The 9,462-nt window shown below is 38.1% G+C and overlaps 1 protein-coding gene across 3 annotated transcripts in view; it reads right to left on the reverse strand.

Moving 5' to 3' along the window:
- Ipcef1 (interaction protein for cytohesin exchange factors 1) overlaps positions 1-7,806 on the reverse strand; it is a 215,062-nt gene extending 207,256 nt beyond the window's left edge. For 2 of the 3 annotated variants that reach the window (XM_023712255.1, XM_023712253.1), the window contains exon 1: positions 7,764-7,806. The gene's annotated coding sequence lies outside the window, so the exon portion shown is untranslated. The remainder of the gene's footprint in view (positions 1-7,763) is intronic. The other variant, XM_023712257.1, reaches the window with a different exon arrangement.
- Positions 7,807-9,462: the final 1,656 nt, after the last annotated feature.

The raw sequence follows: 9,462 nt of genomic DNA on the forward strand, positions 1-9,462 counted from the left end.
GTTGCTGAGCTGTCTGACAGCTGCCTCAGGAGCATCAAGTGTTTCTGTAGTTTTCTTATCAGTATAGGGTTTGAGTGAAGAGGTCATAAATAACACTTTGAAGACAGCCAGGCATGGTTTGAGTGTGACTGTGGTAGGTCCCACTGCTATTGCTGCTATCATGCCCCCAAACCACTCTTGCCTGAGACGTTCAAGTGCTGAGGCAATTTGCTTAAGAGCAAAATCCCTCACCCAGTCACATGTAAGCTTGTTGGGGAGCTAAGCTGTAACCCTTAGTCTAACCCTAATATGAGTAAATTTAATTGAGAAATATTATTATTTATCTCTAGAATGGGCCATGTGGCATTTGTACGCAAGGTAATATTAAGAGTCCTAAAAGGTCAGTACTAAGGAATAGATGAAATATGAACAGTGAAAGTAGTTTCCTCCTTGGTGAAGACCAAAATAAATGAACACGAAGTTCGGAGCCTGATATGCTCAAAGGTATCATAGCAATCCACATGCACTTGTCTCTATGGTGATAGCTGTCAATTCTGACAATGGAAGGAAAGAAAGAAATAGCTACATGCCATGTGACTTTTTTAAGGGGATTCTCTCAGTTATTCTTCTCTCATTGCTGGGTCAAATACCCAACACCCTAAATGAAGGAAGGAAAGGTTTATTTAGCTCACCATTACTGGAGGTTTTAGTCCATACTCAGCTGGCTCCAAGGCAGAGTGGCACAGGGCAGAGAGCAACCTTTCATGGTGGAGGCAAAGAGCAAAGAGCAAAATGGAGCAGCACAGCTGCAGCGAGCAGAGTGAGTCTGTCTCTCTGTTTCTCTTATACACATTCAGGCTATCTGCCTCACTCATGCCCATAATCCCAGCAGTAGTCAGATCCATAATCCCAGCCTTGGATCACCCATAATCCTAGAGAATTATGAGTTAATCACAAACTCTAGAAGTCTGCCCCATGACTTCATGAGGCTTTGGGGGGACAACTAGACACAAACTATAATATTGATGTAGCTGGGTACCAGAAGAAAGACATAATAAAAGTCCAAAAATCACAGAATAATATAAGGGAGTGCTACTGCCATAATTAAAATGTAAACCATAATTTCAGATTGAATTGGACGGCAACCCCATCAGATTCTGGTGTCTCCAATTTTTTTAGGATTAGGTTATGAGTAAGATAAACAACAGAGAGATTGGTGGACCAATATGAAGTCCACCCCAAATCTGGGCCATCTCCTAAAGGCACCCACAGATGAGAATGCACAGAAATATTGGGGTTGGGAAGGTAGCTGCCAGACACAGAAGAACCTAGAGCTCTGGCAGTATAAGAGATCTTGGAAGAGAGGGGAAGCCCAGGGTCACCCCAGGTGACTATCTCAAAAACAGGAGGGGTAAATATATGTGCCCAATATATCAGGCCACTTACTTTTGGTGTGCAATTAAACAGAAGCAGAATTTTAAAAGAATCCTTTTACCTTTGCCATATGACAGTTATAGGTGACCTGTACTACCATTGTCAGGAAAGCATTTTGGGGGTGCAATGGATCCCAGTTTTTGTAGCATTTGCTCAGCCTAGGTGGTGAGCTGTTCAGTCTCTCTCAGGTAGGTCCTGAGGGCTGTGTTGCAGAGGGTAACAGATCCGTTCTCTCCTCTTGTTGGCCATCCCTGGAGGGGAGCCACCATCTCCCACAGTTGGGGATGGGGCTGCTTGTGATAATGCCCGCTTCCCCAGGTGAGCACTCCTGCAGGGCCCAGCCCTCATGGGCCAGAGAAAGTCTTTCTTTTGTGGAGATAAAATGTCTTTCCCCTGCTCAGAAGCCCTCTGAGGCGCACCTTTTAAAACTGATGTACAGTTTTTAAAATTTAAGGAGTGCTTCATATAATTATTCCTGTTGGTAAAGTCTCTCTTACTGTATTTCCCCCATTTTGTTTTAATAACTGAGTTTTAAATAGTAATTCTTGCCACAGAGGATAACTGGCAGATCAAGAACGAAGTGCTGTATGATGACTATGTGGCACTCTGGGCTGATATGAGCTAAAGGGAATCTGCTGTGGCACAGGAAATCCAGGGTTGCCAAGTCCTACACAGTAAGTATCGACAGAGAAATGAATATATCTAAGTTTGCCAAAAGATTCATAGCATGTAATGTCCATTTGCCAAATTTCACTGACTTTTAGAACACTGAGTTGACTCATGTCTGAGGAGTCGATTTTATCAGTCACGGTTGTAGAGTGCTAAAAGATAATAATTATGAAATTTCACAGAGAAAACTTGAGAATAAGAACAGAACAATATTTTAGCATACTCATTATGATGATTTTATTATATCTTAAACACATTTAAATCTCCACTTTAGCATAAAATAACATTTTAGTCAGTTACCTTTATCTAATTACAAGATATTAAATAACATAAACTTTTATTTGTTATCTTAGCCGGCCAGATAGCTCAGCAGACTAAAGTGCCTGCTTAGGCAGACACAGCGACTGAGGGTTTGATCCCCATCATGCCATGCCAGCCCCACGCCCAGGGCTTGCCGAGAGGGCAATTGAGACTAGGTATGGTGGTACGTCCTATAATCCCAGCACTTGGGAAGCCGAAAACAGGAGGATCACTATGAGTCAGATCTATACATTGAGACCCTGTAGATCCTATAGACGCTGTACTAAATGCTGTACTACATACATATATACATATATGTGTGTATGTATGTACAGAACCAGGGATTGAACTCAGGACCCTGCGCTGGTCACACAGGCATTTATTCTACTGAGCTATCTCCCCAGCCCCTAAATTTGTTATCTTTTAATAGAATGTAATTTATGAAGAATGCACTTACATGTCTAAGGATGTGCTTTTTAGGTTATTTGAGGCTAATCTTCTAATTTCTAGAGTGATATTGTCTGGACTACACAGTGTTTGGGTATCTTTAACTGTTCTAGTTATAAAACAATCACATAAACATGAGAAGCATAGCATCTACCTGGGTACACCGTGTTAGACCGGCATGTATATTTCATCACAAACTGCTGAAACACAAGTGAGGGATGCTTAAGCCTAAAATATCCATCACCATAGATCACCAGCATGATAAGAAGTGTTTTAAATTGTGTATCTTTGAAGGCTTGTACAGTTGGAAAGCACAAATACAAACCTTAATATCCATGAGGTTAACAATAATTGCTATCCCAGCTATGAGGACATCTTTTCATATATTTAGTTTCTACTCTTAAAACAAATTTTATATTTCTTTAATGGATTTCATAAGGTATAAGTATATTGAAAAGAACCTTTACAGCTCTGATAAACTTAGGAAACTGTGTTAAAGACTGCAAAGACTTATCAATCAATATATAAATACATTTTATTTATACACTTTGTTTAATCAAAGCAAATAAACATAGATCACATTTAAATGTCAGCTTCAAATTTAAAGAGCTGTCAAATTTTGATCTTTTTATATGATTAAAGTCTTAACATATATTAAAGGAGAGTACCCACTAGTTTCTTTGTAGGTAATAAGCTTATAGAGGTTTAACTTTATAAGATTTCAAGCTTAGGCTCACAGCATAGCTTGCTTTCAGATGCGCACATAAATATACCCCAGATGTATAAGTTATACCATAAACCAAGGTTTATTTGTTGTTTATTTAACAACAAATTAACTAGTTGTTTATTTAACTATGAATTGATTCTAGCTTAACACATTCTATAAGTTAACATTCAAATATGCTTTGACTCATAAAGCCCACTTTGAGTAAAAGCCTAATGAAGGGAATGCAAGAAATTTATTCTAGTAAAATATAAAACCTGTGCCTTTTATAAAGAATATTGTTTTTAAATTTAGTTTTATAAGTTCAACCAAGAGCATCTCAATAGTTTTGGAAAACAATATTATTTTAGACATAGGGAATTCAACCTTTTAATTATAGCCAAAAGCAATTATTTCAGATGACCTATAATAACAAATAATAAGTTAAAGCTATATATATTATCTTTGACCAAGAAAAACCCTCAAGTTATAGTGCACAGAAAATAGAAAATATTGTATTTATAGAACTCATTTTTATATTATCTTGCTTACCTAAGAATCTGGATAGGAATACATTATCAATTTTAAGGATATTTTTACTCTGACCATCTGGTTTAAATTACCCTGCTGCTTAGGTATATGAATCATAAGCATTTAAGATAATGTCCTAAGTATTTATTTATCTATAAGCTAACTTAGGGAGGACCTTCAGAGGATAATATAACATATACATGAAAGTTAACACACTGAGATATATACACAACAGCCTAAATCATATGTACCCTTTGTATTATCAAACTTTAAGGTTTTTATTCCTGTATAAGCCTCAAGCCTATAAGTTTATCTGGTAATGTTTTAACTAAGTCTGGTTATTTTGAATATTTATATAGTTTTTCCATGGAAATCTCAAAAACGACCAAAATATTAAAAATAAATTTTTGAGCTCAAAAAATATTTCTTTTTTTTAAGTTTTTGTTTGTTTGTTTTTTGGTGCAAGGCCTCACTATACAGCTCAGACTCGCAGTGACCCTCCTGATTTCTACCTCCCTAGTGCTGGGATTATAGGCATGTACCACCATGCCTAAACTCCATCGCTGGCTCAGCATGCCCAAGGGCAGGACTGGCGCAGCAGCATTCAGTGCCAGGGATAGAACCCTGGTCCCTGCACTTATCTAAGCAAGTGCTTAGTTCATTGAGCTATAACACCAGCCCTTAATTAAAAAAGAAAAAAGCATTTCTTAAGGCAGCTAAAGGTGTTTTACCTGGTTCTTAACACATTAGACAGAAGACAAACACAAAACCATACAGAACAATTCCCTTTAAACCAGAGTACACGCTTAGATATACTGGCTAGCTTGAATTACAACAATCTTGAACTACAATAAACTTTTAGTTTTCAGGTTTGTAGCTATGAGCAGACTAGTCAGAACTTTTGCTATAGGTCGTCAATTAGCAGAGATCTTTAGTAATAAGAGTCAGAGGGGAAAACCCCTTTTACACCAGTGAAAGCAAAGACTTACTAAGAAAGGTTTTAAACTGATGATTAATCTTATTGAAAGAAACCTGTTTCCATTTAAAACTGTTAATAAATGTACAAGGATCCCTAGGAATATTTTTTATTTGTTTGTTTTTTCAAGGATCTTATCTGTTCTGTAAAAAAACAGTCAGTTTGCCTCCTAGAAGCATTCCTGAAGGGAAAGAGGAGTGAAAGGAGTTAATGTCCAGTTCTGCCTAATGGTAGAAAGGCTGATAAATTTGGACTAAAATATTTACATTATACTTCCAGAATCTGAGAGTCAAATCCAGACCAGCTTTTAAGAATATGTGGAGATCAGCCTCACCCTGAAAGTATCACAGGGAGGGGGAAACCCACCACCCCAGAAACATGGTCCCAGAATACGGCAGCGATGGAGAAGAGAACTACCCAAGAGCACAACAAAATTCCAACCACCTCAAGGGCAGAAAGACAACCAAGACCAGAGCTTGTCCAGGGTGGATCTCCAGTCCTTACTGAAGCTCGCCTTCAAAGACAAGAACTATGATTGACTTCAAGTACATTATCAAAGAGAAAATTAAACCACTAATCAAAGAACCTAAATGATTGTCTTTAACTTTCTGAAAGAGCAAGAAAGAGAAAAAATTTACACAATATAATGGAGATGTTCCTTTAAGCTTTATAGTTCTGAGCTCATATATGTGTATTCTTGACATTTTGTACAAAGTATTTCTAGGGGTTCATTTTTCCTGATAAATTTGTCCCAGTTCAGCATAACTTACTGGCTTGTCTTTCGTCATCTTTAACTTTTTCTCCTTTTTTCATTCTTATTTCCCTTTCCTTTTCCTATATTTTAAACTTTTATTTTCATTTTCTTCTATTTTTTTCCTATTTTAGCATTCTTTTCTTTTCCTGCTTTTTCTATTTTTCTTTTCTTTTTTTTTCTGTATTTAGTACAGGGTCTACAGGGTCTGACTACACAGATTGGAATTAGTGATTGATCCTCCTGTTTTTCAGCCTCCTCAGCACTGGGATTACAGGCATGTACCACCACACTTTATTTTCCTTTTGTTTCTATTTTTCCCATTTTTATTTTCTTTCTTTTTGTTTGCCAATGTTTTTCTTATTTTTGTTTTTTTTCCTATTTTTTCCTATTTTTACTTTCTGTTCAGTGCAAGTGTTCCAAGATATTACAATTAACAAGTCATGACTACTTTTCCAGCCAGATTTGCCAAGCCCTAATCTTCTACGACAATACCATTTTGAATGGAAGTAAAAGAGCAAAGAAAAAACCTAATCAACTGCCCCCACTCACTTAGCAATTGGACAGTTAAAAGACCTCTGGCTTCCAATCCTAACTATGACCTTGCTGAGACATGCCAGGCTATTCCATGGCAGCCTTTGTTCTCTTACCAGGATGAAGAGTAAATTGAATTCTTGCTCTTTTTCCAGGATTTGAGAGTCCTCTGTGCTGAGTTGTACCAAATTATTCCTCGCGTGGGGCACCACTTGTCACAGTTCATGACCAAGGCACAAAGGATGAAAGTTTATTCGAAGTCAATGTTCACTGAAACTCCAAGAAGGCCCTCATAAACACAGCCTCAAACTGAAACATCTGTGACTTTTTATGAGAAGCAGGAAGCAAGGGTAAAGGACAAAAGAAGAATGATATCTTTGCAGAAATTCATGTAAGGGACAGGAAAAGGACAGGGGATGGTCACGGTGGCCTGTTCTATGCCTGACCTTAGGGCCAATCTATATGACAGATCAGAGTATTGGGAGGATGAGGGCCAGGACATTCATGCTTTAAGGCAATGTGTTCTGATCCTGCTTGGACTTGTGGCCTGTAGGCTATCTTTTAATCTCTAGCCATGCATTGCAGGAGGTTTTGGACGTGTGTCTGCAAAGGTCCCTAATCTCTACATATACATTCCACACGTACCTCTGATCAACGCCTCCACAATTCCCATACTTAAATTCCTAATTTATAATCAAATACTGATTCTAACATTCAAAGATAGGGTGAGAGCTGTCATTCTTCAGAAAATGTAGATTAGCCCTTTGGTAATTATAAATTTTATCTCTCAAAAAGTATGTTACTAATTTCCTTCATATGTCCTCATGAGGTTGATGAAACCCAGGACATCCAGGCAGTGGTAAAAACTGAAGAGTTTAAATGTATTTGAAACTTTTATATGAATTTCTGCTTTAAGTTTTTTCAGCTGGAAATAAAGAAGGTTTTTACATGTACAGCTAAAAGAAGAACTAAAAATCAGAACCACACCAGTCAAGTCCAGAGCAAATGCTTCATCTGTCACACAACGCAGAAGCAGGAGATGGCTACTTTCCAAGGGCTTAGGAGCTTGGAAATATTGAAGTGTCAGGCAAAAAGCACCCAGGACTTAACGTTATTCACCTCTCAACTTAGTCACTATCAATTTCTACAACAAAATTTCACTTAGAATACTTCCTCTTTCCCTGATATCAATATCCGTACTGAAAGACAACCTAGTCTTGTTTCCCTATAGATCTACTGTACCTCTAGGGTCTGCATTTCAAGGAGAAAAATATGACAACAGCCTCTTCCTAAAGGCTCATGGCTTCCATCGTGGCAGCTACTCCGCTCTGACATTTCCAGAGGGATGGAGGAGGAGATCCGCAGACTGCTAAACTTGCAGAACACACCCAAAACACCACCACTGAGGAAGAAGGCAAGCAAAGAGTGTCTGAGCTCACCAAATCTGTGCAGCTGACAGCAGATGGCCCTCGGGCAGGGTGGTCTAAGCATCTCAGCCTGGAATCCACAGAGCAGCCTGAGCCTGACAAGAGTTTACAAAGAGACCTTCACATCACTGGCAGAAGAAAACGAAGGCTTTGTGTGAAAGGCTAAAGTCTAAATAAGGTTATAACTAGAAGGACACAACTGGCAACAAAGTGTATTTAAGGATTAAAGTAACACAAAAATAGAATATAGAACGGAAAATTACATCTTGTATTTCACCTCCATTTTAAATTTAAAAGCACAGGGAGGACAATGTTATTTGGAAAATGTTTAATGGACAGAAAGAATTTGGTGAGAAATTTTGGTTAATATTTAATATTGAACTAATAAAGCTTTGTCAGTACAGGGCCAACAAGATAGCTCAGTGGATTAAGTGCTTGTTTGGGCAAGTGCAGGGACAGGGATTTGATCCCCAGCACCACATGCCACACCAGCCCTGCCCCCGGGCACACACTGAGTCAGGTACATGCCTGTAATCCCAGCCCTGGGGAGGCTCAAAACAGGATTGCCACAATTTTGAGCTGTGTAGTGAGACCCTGCACCAAATACATAAATGAAAAAAGAAACCTATAAAAATTGGGAGTGGGGATCAAGTGATATTTATTGTTGACTAGTCTTGATGTATCCTAGTGTATGTGTTACTCGGGTCATACATGGATAGCGAAGTGGGAAGTGACCCATGGAGACAAAAGTGAATAAGAAAATCAAAAGTAATAAAGCTGGAGATAAATCTCCAATCAAACACAAATGGAGTTAAGAAATAATTGACAGTGGATATGTGGATATCACCACTGTTCCAAAGACAAACTGACTTGGCAAAAGTGTACTCAAATACATAAGTGAGGAAAATCATTGTCACACAAACATGAAGATGTCCTGGAGGAAGAGACCAAAATATTTTAATTACCTTAAGGGAATTCTCAGAGATGTTTTGCATTAAAGCACAAAGGACAAAATATGGAAAGCTGATTTAAACTTCCAAAAAGAGTATGACAATTAATTCCTCAGTACATAGAGAAGATATTGTCCTATGCCATAGATTATATGACTAGAAGAAGACAATAACCGTACAAACTAGCTTTGAAAGTGTTTCTTTACACATGGTAATTTTCTTTCTAATTTTTTAAATGTATTTAGTACAGGGTCTACAGGGTCTTACTACACAGACTGAACTCATAGTGATCCTCCTGTTTTCAGCCTCCCAAGCACTGGGATTACAGGGGTGCACAACCACGCCCCGTCTCAATCACCACCTCAGTGTGCCCCAGAGTTGAGGCCAGCACGTCATGATGGGGACTGAACCCCAGCCCCTGAGTCTGCCTAAGCAGGAACTTTAGTCTGCTGAGCTATCTGACCAGTCTGGTAATTTTCAATATTTTCAACAGTTTAAGTTATACAGTACCAATATTTTTTTATTGGTACAGGGTCTCACTACACAGCTCAGACTTGTAGTGATTCTGCTGTTTTCAGCCTCCCCAGCACTGGAATTACACATACACACCACCACACCCAGTCTCAGTGCCAATAAATATTAATTTTATTATTTTTCATTTTTCTCGATATTTATAACAATGATGATAGTTTTAACATTTTAATGGAAATATTTATTTATTTTTATTTTTTTATTTTTTTATGAGCAGAATATATTTATTG

This window comes from Octodon degus, unplaced genomic scaffold, assembly GCF_000260255.1.
Source record: "Octodon degus isolate 3935 unplaced genomic scaffold, OctDeg1.0 scaffold00024, whole genome shotgun sequence".
NCBI lineage: Eukaryota > Metazoa > Chordata > Mammalia > Rodentia > Octodontidae > Octodon > Octodon degus.